The sequence below is a fragment of the Anomalospiza imberbis genome, chromosome 6 (assembly GCF_031753505.1).
Source record: "Anomalospiza imberbis isolate Cuckoo-Finch-1a 21T00152 chromosome 6, ASM3175350v1, whole genome shotgun sequence".
Lineage (NCBI taxonomy): Eukaryota > Metazoa > Chordata > Aves > Passeriformes > Viduidae > Anomalospiza > Anomalospiza imberbis.
Window position 1 is genome coordinate 32,112,004 of NC_089686.1, and position 11,950 is coordinate 32,123,953.

The 11,950-nt window shown below is 36.7% G+C and overlaps 2 long non-coding RNA genes across 2 annotated transcripts; both read right to left on the reverse strand.

The window, feature by feature from the left end:
• Nucleotides 1-1,820: 1,820 nt before the first annotated feature.
• On the reverse strand, nt 1,821-6,343 carry LOC137476644 (uncharacterized). The gene is made up of 3 exons (XR_011000490.1): nt 6,282-6,343; nt 2,290-2,628; nt 1,821-1,983 (listed from the first exon to the last, which is right to left on the reverse strand). It is a non-coding gene; the product is annotated as an uncharacterized lncRNA (long non-coding RNA).
• A 2,068-nt stretch (nt 6,344-8,411) lies between these two features.
• On the reverse strand, nt 8,412-11,549 carry LOC137475618 (uncharacterized). Its single transcript, XR_010999982.1, has 2 exons — nt 10,147-11,549; nt 8,412-8,495 (listed from the first exon to the last, which is right to left on the reverse strand). It is a non-coding gene; the product is annotated as an uncharacterized lncRNA (long non-coding RNA).
• Nucleotides 11,550-11,950: the final 401 nt, after the last annotated feature.

An 11,950-nucleotide genomic window follows, 5' to 3' on the forward strand; every position in this document is an offset into this window, starting at 1 on the left:
TCACAGAACAAGGAATTTATTCATTGTGAGCATACAAGTGAATGGGAGCCAGAAAGAAATAAAAAACAAACATTACAACTCATGCTGCAGTTTTTCTAAAATAGCCATGTCATGGTGGAAAAAAATCCATGTATTTTCACCCACTAAATGTGTGTTTCTGTGCTTATGATTTTCAGTCATGGTTATTGTCAAGCAACCACATGAGGCACATAGTGACAGGGTTCAGGGAAATGCATACCTGAGAAAATTTATGTAGTTAGGTACCAGTACTTCCAAAGCATCACTGCACAAAGATAATGCAGGTAGAACAAGATATGTGATTAGCATAGGCAGTAAATTCCAAAATCAATGTGTCATATATTTTGTTGTCATGTTTTTACAGCTCAGTGCTCATGGCAAAGGAATCAGCCTTCCACAAAATGTCTGAGCTCAGGAGAAAGTCAGAAAAGACAGTATATTCCTGTCACAGAGTAGCAAACCACGATTCTGTAATTAGAAGGAAAAACCAGGCAATCCTTTGCTGTCTCACTTGCCTCAACTGGTTCTAAGTTAGGTTGAGGGAAGAAAGCTGCAAGATGGGACCTGCCCAGTATTGAACATTATTTCTAGGAGCATGCTTTCCTTATTCTTTCATCCTTGGTTGACCTGAAAACATACTGCAATAAAGTTTTGCTTCTGGGTGTTCAGCTCAAAGTGAGCTTCTAGCATTACTTTACACATTGCAAATTAGATTACAGGAAATGTAAATTATTTCTGCAGCCTAATCTTTTAAGTGTTCTCAAAAAAGAAATAGTTCAGTGTATATTAGTTCAACATCTGGCATGTTTGATCTTTCTGAGAAATCACCGTGTAAAGCAATATGCTACAGAACCTTGCTATTTCTTATCTTTCACTGACTACCTGCTGCTGGGAGCTATTGGAAGCACCATTGCAAAGGGGATCAAATGATATTTCATATGTATAGAACTGGATGAATAAATTAGTGTAATTATGCTCTTCATGTGTGAAAACTGGATTGCCCTGCAATTCATAGATGGAAACAGAATGGTGAAGAAATCTCAGTTAACTGAGATGTAATAAATTTTCAGTACAAAGCTGGCATGAAGACCATTTTGTCTTACTTCAATGGCAGCATGTGATGCCTTTCTAAAGACCAATTGCAGTTTCTATTTTAGGATTCATTTAAAGAGTACATTTATTAAATAAACCACATGTTTCTTAACGTACCATGAAGTAATTAGTTGTGGAAAACTCAGTTGTGCCAGCCCTGAACTACATTTATAAACACTGAAAATGCAGGTACCCATCTAAACAAAAGAAAACTAATTGTTCAGTTGTGTAAATAATTCAGGAAAGAGATTTCTAATAGATATTCAGACTGATGGCCTTTTCAAGGGAGACATTATGCACTGGCACTGTGCCAAAAATGTTAGATGCATAATATGAAAATTACTATTTTTATGCAATGCATTCCAAAGAAAAAACTTTAACCTGGGTCCTAGAAAAATTATGCTTTTTTCTTTTATAGCTATTTACCTGCTCTGGAAAAGCAGCCAGATTTCAAGCTGTACACAAGAACACAAGTTATTAACTTTCTGTTTGTGATTATTCTAAGTTCTGATATTTTTACTACAGGGCTTAGAAAGCACAGTCATATATCTCTTCAATTCTGTGACTGGTTATACATGAGAACAATGCAAAACCCATTAAATTTTTAGATAATCTGAGAGCTGCAGTAGCAAGAATGCCATCAATTAACATTCCAGGGAGATTATCCATTTGGAAATCAAAATAGATGCGTAAACATATATATTTATACACATAAAATTTTGAGGTACAGCTTGATCGTAAGGTGTGAAATTAGATTTGCAGACAGATGTGCTAACTCCATAGCATTGTCTGTTCTCTGCTTCAGCAAAGCAAAGTCATGCACAAAATCTGGCCCCTAATCACTGTTTATCTGCCTTATGTTGCATTTTATCTCTGAAAAGGAAAAGAGAAATAAATTAGTAATTTTGTAAAAAGAGTGGACATCCGCCCAAGGAACAGGCACTTTATGTGTTCCCTAGTTATACTGGTAATTTCAATAAACTGCATTTGGAAAAAGACAACAATTAGTCTTTAAGGGCCATGTCTGCAAGTCATATGGTTTTAGCATAATTTTAGAGGCATTTAAAAAAAGATAAAAATAACAACTCAGCTATTTCTGGTAGTATTATTAGAAAAAAATACTTTTGTGTTGTCATCCTAGTAAGGAATGTCTGTTATAGTGCTTGAACTTTATTTTACCATGTGGCCCATCAGTGCCTGTGGAATGATGGCCAGAGAGTCCAGCAGCGTCGATTATGTGGACTGTCCCCATTCAGTGCTTAATCTCTCAGTGGATGCTTCTTGGACAATAGCTCCTGATGATGATTAAACTTTTGATTTGAAAGCAACAATTCTACCTGACACAAAAGAGACCCTCCCTTCTGATTGAATTAGTGAGATCTGTGTTTAGTAACAGCTTGTCTTACCTGGCAGTTTCTCCTTGAATATCTTGCTGGTCCCTCCCAGAAAACATAGAAATATTTTGGCAAAGGCATGGGACTGAAGAGAGGGTTCTTTGTTCTCTGAGATTGTGTATGGCTTGACAAGAAAGATTTAAAGATGTCTGTAGGTCACTGAAGGTTAGTATTTCATGACATTATTACTTTGACAAATGAAGAGAAAACAAACACCCTAACCATAGGAACAGAATATCAGGATCATTGCAAATCCAGAAGCAGGAAACACTAACAAACAACTGAAGGTAAGGTTTCTGTGGCATTCAAAGCAACATCCGACTGAGGATCTGGATGAAACTTGCTCCGGAGATTTATGTAGGACAAAGAATTTTTCTCTTCTTTCTTTGGGCACCTGATGCAAAATCCAGATGGCTGACTCCTGGAATTGCATGCAGCGGCTGACCACTAATTCTTTGTGCAAATATTTTCCCTCAGCCAAAAGCAAGCCCACTTTGGCCCATTACAGAACGCAGTTTGAGAAAGTAAGCAGCCACGTTACTGGTTCATTAATTCACTTACCCATCTGAGTAAATTAAGAAAACAAACTCATCAAATTTTCCTCTATCTAATCAACGTAAGTCAATAAAATGGTTTTAAATAAGATAAAAGCTATGTCCATATTAAATACAACACTTTTGAAGACTCTATTTCTTCCTGTTTGTTTGGGTTTCTTGGTGTTGGTTTGTGATGGGATTCTTTTCCCCAAAAAAAGGGTGCTGCACAGACTGTACTCTGTATGAAATTATTAGATGGAGTTATTATTCTTATTTGAAACCCATAAAAACAACTCTCAATTAAAGGAGATAACTGCTTCACCAGTTTTCATTTTAAGTCTAGCATAATTTATTGTAAAATAATTGTAAGAAGATGTATTTTTTTAACTTGCCACTTGTCATTGTGAGAACAAGGACTGGATATAGGTCCTGTTCCTTTCTCAGGACTATGTAGTCCATACATGAGGGCCACTGTCTAATCCTACCTCCCACAGATTCAAGGTTAAAAGACAGAAAAAACTAAAGCTTCCACTATGCAGAGCCAGAATGTGTAGGGAAAAGGCACTTAGACACTTATTAGGAAGAAAATGTCTCCCATGACATCAGGTAGAAGTTGCCTGCTTCATCATACTCCTTATTTTGCTTGATCCTGCTCTTCATGAACAGAGCTCATACCTGCTTTCTATCAAGAATATTTGTCTCACATAATTATGGATATATGAATAGAGTTAGATTTGAAGTGCCTACCCAGAACATAGCTCCAGTAGGTCATTTTAAGAGTCACTTCAGCAGTCAGTGTATGAAGTTAGGGTAGAATTAAGAGCAGGAAAGCTGGTCACAAAACAGTGTTTCAGCGTGGACATCTGACCACATAATTATAACCTTCAACTGCCCTAGTGGAAGGTGTCCCTACCCATGACAGATGAGTTGAAACCAGGTGATTTTTGAGGTGCCTGCCAACCCTGACCATTCCATCATTCTTTGATATATTGCCAATGCTGCAAGTGTGCACGCTCTTTTTGACTTCACTGATGAGTTTAAATCCAGAAGATGAACCTCAAGATTTCAGATTAATTGTAGTGGGACAGAGTTAAGGAGAGGAGTTTAAGCATCAGCTCATAAGAAGTGCCCTGGAGTGAGTATATATAGAAGGGGTGTGACTATGCCATATTTTGGGGTGCATTTCCCTCGCAATCTCCCAACATCCAGAGCAAATAAAGAAGAGGTCAACCCTCTGGCACTCCTCCTCCTATTCCACATATGCACTGGCCATTTACAGAACCAGCTAATGCTCTCTGTATCCACACAACTGACTTTGGTGTCAGTGCCCAGTAGTTTAGTGCCTACAGTGCAAAGAAGTATTTTTTATTATTTTTGTTTACTTGAAACCAGTCTCCTACTGTTCCTTTGAGAGGCCTCTGCTTTGTACATATCAGTGACCAGGTCTGTAACATCTTCATTATTTTCATAATTCTTTGAAACTTTCCAGATTATTCTCTCATTTGTCTCCTCTCCAAATTGAGCAGTCACAGATTTTCTCCTCATTTGATCTGTCATTAAACACTAGGCAATGAGAAAACCTTATGGTAAACTTGGATGGCAAGATATCAGAATGCCTAAGAGGTCCTGGGAAATGAAAGGGTTTGGAAAAATCCTAACTTATTTCCCTAAACTGGGCTGCTTTTCCAAGCTAGGTGAGTGAGGAAAGCTTAGCCACTAATCGTCCAAAAACCAGTTGCTCTTTCTTTATTGGACACTTACAGAATTGTCTGATTCTTTAGACTTTTCACTCCTCTTTTTACCATATTCTGTTAAAGCAAGTGATGTCAGTGGAGCACATCAGTACACTTCACCTGACTGACTGCTTCTCTGGGGCTGGCCCCACCCAGTTATCAATGCTATGATGGCACTAAGTTCTAGCTTTTATGTCTGTAACTAAAGCCATTATTATAGGTTGTTACTGGGCCATCATAATCAAAGGAAATATGAAGACTTCACAATTAATTCTAAATGAATGGATTCATTAATTAAAAAAAAATAAATCTCAGATGTTTGTATTCATAATATTTCCGGAGATACATGGTTAATGGAAGCACTTGAAAGTTTTAACTAAAACTTAATTTATAGAATAAATCTTGATTATTAGAACTGTTGGCTACTGTCAACAAACTACATGGGCTGATGAGGCAAAAGAGAAAGCTAGAGAAATCATCTGGATTTAGAGTTTTAATGTTGCTGTGAAGAGTGTGGATTTTAAAAAAAAAATATATTTGGGAATGTTGTTTAAAAAGACTAGTACGGATAACAAAGTTATGGGAATATTAGGTCACAGCTAAATAGATGAAAAAATATCCATTGGCACATGTACTGAGAACTGCAAGCACAAAAAGTACTGCTGTATCAGTTACAGCCATTCCATACTCTTTACAAATATAAGGATTTAAAACCACACAGGGTGGGGTTTATGATTTTTGGTTGGTTGGTTGGTTGGTTGGTTTTGTGTGGTTAATTGCTTTGGTTTGGGGTTTGTTTTTCAGAAGGCTTCATTTCTAAAATATTCACTTAATGTTAGATAAAGTTGAAAGAAATCATCTGTGAAAAAAAAATATCTGATCACAACAATTCAATAGAAATTTCTTAAAGACTTGGCTGGCAGTCACTTTCATGGTTCTCTGCATTCTGTCTCACCAGCTCTGCTTTGGGCTGTCACCACACCTAATGCGAGCATTTTATGCTAACTCTGAATGGTCATGCTGCCAGCATACCCCATGGAACTGTGAGCTGGATCGATTTGTTCGCTTATTACAGGAAATCAGTGTAATAACTAAATCCAAGAAGGAAAAATCTACTATTTTCAGTGCGAAACATTCATTTATTCAGGACCAAACATCTCTTGTTTATAATTTCTTCCATTCAAAAGATTACAAATCTACAAGTTAAAATGAAAAGGTAAAAATAACAAAAATTTCAGCAGGACTAAATCTAAATATTTTTGAACAATTTACTTAAGACACAAAAAGCTCAAATTCATTCATTCATTCATTCTTACTTGGCAGGGAACAAAATATAGAAGGCTCAAAATTGTCTGGTACTGAAGTCCAACATTTCACACAATACTTTGTAGCAAGGAGACTGTCAGGAGGGTTGTTTAGTCTTTGGTATGCTGTGGTTTTGACAGAGGATGGGATTTTCTTCTGTGACTATGATTAGATGTATGTTTGGCTCACTTTGTTTTCCTTACCAAGCAATTTTAAGTATTGCCAACATCAAATCTAGGAGATCTTCACTTTTCCAGCTGCTTTGAAATATTTGGTTTGTGTCTAGGCTCTATCAAATAATCTGTAAGCATCAGAAGACAAAGATGTGAGTCATTTCTGCTTCACAGAAGCAGAAAGAGCACAAGCAGTGTGCCATCCTGGGAAACAGAAGGTTTTTCTGTGGCCTTTGACATTAATAGCTGCAGCTCTCCACCTCACTTTCTGGCCCTTTTATTTCATACTGATCCTTGGAAAGCGAGTCATGACTCACTTCCTCTGGTCCTGATGCTTCTGTTGAGCAGGGAGGTGTCACTCTGTGCCTGGTGAACATTTGTACATGCGATGTCTGGTCACGCTTGTCACTGAGCAATTTTTGGCCATGAATCCTAAGACAATGTTTGAAAATAATATGCAGTTCAGAGCTACCATTCTCTGGCATTGTTTTCATGTCTAAGTTATGGAGTGATGGTTAATTAGACCCTATCTTACCGGAAAATTTTCAATCTTTCCCTCGCTTGACTCTGTATAGTAGAAAAAATAGAAACCACATCAAGACGCTTAATTTTTCCTTTCCTAAACAAAATTCGGTTGCCAATGACTCAAAATCTCAAAGAGAGGCATAGTGGTCCAAAGTTGCTGTTTGTTTTTTTTTTATCTTGTGATGCTAAACTCAAGGGCACAGTATTGCAGGAACACAATCTGCTTCAAGTTTAAGCATGAACAACAGGTTTCAGTTCAAGCAATACTTCTTCAGAACACCAGGCTCACTAAAATAATATTTTAACAGTTGTCCAAAATCAAATACTGATTCAGAAAGTTTTCCAGCTTAATTTTTTATTGGCCAAGCAGATACATTTCATATAGTCATAGATTCAGAAAATCAGCATTGTTTGGGTTGGAAGAGACCTTTAAAGGCCATCTAATCCAACTTCCCTGCAATGAACAAGAAAACCTTCATTTAGATCAAGTTGCTTAGAGACTCATCCAACCTGACTTTGAATGATTCCAGGGATAAGACATCCACCGCCTCGCTGGGAAACATGTTCCAGTGATTTAACACCTTCATGGTAAAAGCTTCTTCCTTTTATCTAGTCCAAATATACTGTCTTTTAGTTTAAAAACATAACTCCTTCTCCTAACCCTACAGGCCCAGCTAAAAAAGTCTGTCCTCATCTTTCTTGTAGGCATTCTTTAATACTGAAAGCCACAATGAGGTGTCTCCAGAGCCTTCTCTTCTTCAAGATGAGTGACTCCAACTCTCTCAGTCTTTCCTCATATGAGAGGTGCTCCAGCCCTCTGATCATCTTCATGGCCATCCTCTGGACACACTTCATGTCCTTCCTGTGCTGGCACCCCAGAGCTGATGGAGCCCTGCAGGTGGGCTCTCACCAGAGCAGAGCAGAGGGGCAGAATCCCCTCCCTGGCCCTGCTGCCCACACTGCTTTGGATGCAGCCCAGGACACGTTTGGCTCTCTGGGCTGGGAGTGCCCATGGCTGGGGCATGTCCAGCCTCTCACCCACCAGCACCTCCAAGTCCTTCTCAGCAGGGCTGCTCTGGATCTGTTCAGCTCCAGCCTGTGCTGATAATGGAGGTTGCCTGGCCCAAGCACAGGACATTGTCCTTCAGACACATCCTGGGCCACTGATCACAGAAAGGGCTGGCCAGCTGCAAAAGACAGAGCAGAGAGAGCTGTTGCACTCTGGTGCATAGTAGATGTGTTTCAAGCAGAATGCAGCAAAATTGGTAAGGCTGGCTTTTCCAAATAACATTTTAGTTAAGAATTTTAGCACTTGTAGTCTGAAAGTGAAATTATTTCCTTGGCAGAAAACTACTTGGACCTGCAGAACCAGTATCACTTTACAAATCTGCCAACAAATGGTTCATTAAACTAAAGGAGTTGACTGATCTCATAAGAAAACATGGATTTTGTACAGCAACATGACCTTTAGTCAGGCAGGTACTCTATAAATATTATTTCCATTTATAATTACCTGAAATGATATCTTAATATGATTGGCCATGATTTCAATAAAGAACCCTGTTACTTGAAACTATTCTGATGTGTGCAAAACAGGACGCAAGTACAGCACACCTGGGTGCTGGAACAGACAGCTGTTAAAAGATCATTTTATTGATGTGTTCTGCAGAAAACCTCCAGCTCCAAGGTGAACACATTCTGTGCTGGTAGCCAACATTCCTGAAATACATCATAGTTCACAAGTAAGAATTTCTCTCACATCCTGTAAGTCTGAAGCATGGAAAATCATTGCTCCATAATAGAGCTTATTTTCATGACTATACATGAAGAAGTAATTCCAGAAAAGAGAAAAGGCAGTAATATATATCTGCTGAAAAATGCCAAGCAATATATTTTGTGCAAAACGTACAAACAGCCTCGAAGGATAATTTTGTAAAACACTTGGGCTCTTGTAACTCAGTGAATTTTTTTTTTTCTTTAGAAGTGGTAATGTTGAAAAAATTTAGGGACACCATACAATAAGTTGTCATATGACTGGAAACAGTTAAGTACCACTAGGGTTTTTCAGTGTAGCCTTACTATCTTAAATCAGCTACTACATCTCCTCACAATTAAACAAAAAAGGATGGTACTGTAGAAAGCTTTGCTGTGCCCAAAGCAAATATCAAAATGATGACCAGGCAGCAGTCAGTGCTTCCAGATGACAATGTTGTGTGCTACACAAAACTTTCAAGCTTTCAAGCCCAAACTCAAAGACTTTGAAACAAGTTCTGAACATATTTAGGAAGCAGTCAATAGCACATACTTTAGATAAGCAATAAAGGATGAATCCAAGCATAAATACACAAAGGTAATTTTAGAACTCAGTCATCTGGATGTTTAAAAAATGCTCCACTCCATTATAGATAAAAGTTTTCATATTTAGCATTAAGGGTTGAACATGATGATGTCTATATTTAATTCATTATTAAGGGTACATTTACAGTGAATTTTTTCAGATGTAGTACTCAAGTTAGCTTGCACTATTTAAGGATTTTGCACAATTACAGTTTTGTCTCCAAATCTCAGCCTCAATTAAACATCAAAAACTTTTGCTTTTTCTAACTTTTTCTTTTTCTAAAACTTTCACCTTTTTCTAGGTGCTAGTCTGTTAGAAATTATTCCGTTTATTTTCTTTGAAGTTATGTTCCCATTATTTCTTCTACATCATATAGAAAATTTCTAGCAGTGTAAATGAAAGAAAACTCCAATTTTCTTTTTCTCACTGAACAGTCAATGAAATGTTCTGTCATTGCCTCAGATATCTATCTGGACATTAATGATTTAATTATGCATTCTACAGAAATGTTGGAATAATCCTGATGTCCTGATTTAAATTACTTTTTAAAAATGCATTAAATTAAAGCTTCTTTGGGACAGTTTTGCTGGAAACCTTCAAATTATATTAGAAAATATATTTACTTTAAGCTAGGGATGATTAAGGTGTGTATTTTAACTGTAGATCAAGGTGTTGATGCTCCTGCGTCTCAGAGTGGAGTACTAATCAGTACTATTCATGTATTTTACTGTTCCTCTAGAATTAAAGTCAGATAGTTTAAGCATTTTTATAAGGCAACTTGAATACACTTCAATTTATATTAATTTGAACAATGTAAAAATTGTAATTAAAATTGTCTTTTGTGAACTTCAGGAACCTGAGAGTCAGGACCATACAGAGAACACACAGAATAACAGAAGTAGTGCTAGTAGTCTAGGAGTCATCTGGAAAGTGAATAAAGGAAAAGTTTGATATACCCTGCTCTTCTGGGGATGATGGTATTTATTATGCTAAGTAAAAGTAATGCTCTTCATTCCAAAACAAGAGGCATACCTGCAAAGTTAGTCTATTGTTGTCAGCTGAATTTGGAATCCCATCTAGCAAGTCTTGGGCAGTGAAGGAGAATAATCTCTGCTCATATCTGAGGCAAATCAAGCTGTCAAAAGAAAAGTCACCCTTCACAAGGTCTTAGAGAAGGTCTGTAGAGCTTTTGCTGAGCTTTTGAGGAATGAGCTTCCACATGATACCAGAGACAAAAGCTTAAGCAGAGTGCAATTACTTGGACAAGGAATTTGTGTATGAGCAAAGGTTATCTTTTATTGACCCCATCACCAACTGTAATATTTTCATTCTGTTGTGCAACTAAAATGGATCTTTTCTCTTAATGCACTTATTGTACAATGGACTGGTCTTTCATATACTTTACTTTAAATGGAAATATTCCAATACAGTTTAGAAAACAGTTTTCCTAACTTCCTCAACAGACATTTTTTCAGGAGAGCTAACTGAAAGACAAGAAATCTCTAAGGCCATATTAGCATAACATTGTCAAGGAATGAAATGGAAAGCCTAATCTCTGATTCAACGAGAAGAGCATCCAATCATTAGGTATATCCATCAAAATATTTTCATAAATTTAATTCCTTGATTTGGAGAGATTTGTTAGTATGTGCTTTAAAAATAATAATGAAATTATGTCAGAATTTCTGTACACTATCACTAATTTAGTTTTTAATTCATGGGTGTGATATAGCATATCATTTAATGACTAGGAAATGTTATTCTTTTCTAGGAATGACTAAGCATAGTTTAGAAAAATAAGAAGTATCTGAGAAGAAGATCATAAAAGTAAAATCAACTACTTTTCAGGGATATGAATTCCAGACAGATCTATAAATTCATTTGTTCACTTTTTGTTTTTCAAAGAGGATAATTATCTTCCTTCCCATTCCCATGTATGGCAGAGAACAGAAATTTTTCCACTTCCATGAGAAAAGCTGTTCTTGAAAGTCCCTATGTACTCATCAAAAAGGTTAGCAAAATACCAAAATTTAACAAAAGCAAAAAAAGAAATATCTCAGTTTTCCTGAAAACAAGTCAAAACCTCCTACTCAGAAAGAATCTCTGCCAAATTACAGCACAAAATGGTCCCATGGTGAGAATCTTCAAAAGCAAAAGTGAGGTTTTAGCTTGCACAGAAAAAAAAAAAAAAAGGAGCCAGAGACAACTTTCACATGATAATCTGGAAAAGAAAAAGTAACTTAAGCCAGAAGGCAGAAGGTACATAAATCATAGCAAGTTTCCTTGTCCTAGGGCTCACTTTACTATGATCTACTTTAATAATGCTATGTTTAATAATTCACCTTAATTAATAACTCAGACCTGAATGCATCAGAAATCTGATTCCAATCCAGTGTGAGTACATGCAAATATTATGTCATAATGCCATTTTTTTTTAAGTGTGAATCTATCAAGATAACTAACTTTGTTCTAAGCAAACAATATTGTCATAGAAGATTCTATCTAGACCTTAATTGTTTCCTTAAAGCACTTCCCTTTTAACCATTCTAAGGGAACAAAACACATCATTTTCTACCAGGAGGAAAATGTACGTAGACAAAATCAGCAGAACATTGGTCAAGGAGATTTTAAGTACATGAAAACTAACTGTGATATAAACTCAGATTTCCACAAGCTGTAAGTTTTCTTTGTACCAGTCTCTCAAGAGGTAGCAACCTGGGTTATTCCCTATTTCTGACCTATCTCATTCTGACCACAAATAATATCGAGATTTTTATAATTAATTTGTCCAGTAATTAAAGTACTCCCATAATTAAATTAAATTCAGAGCAGTTAT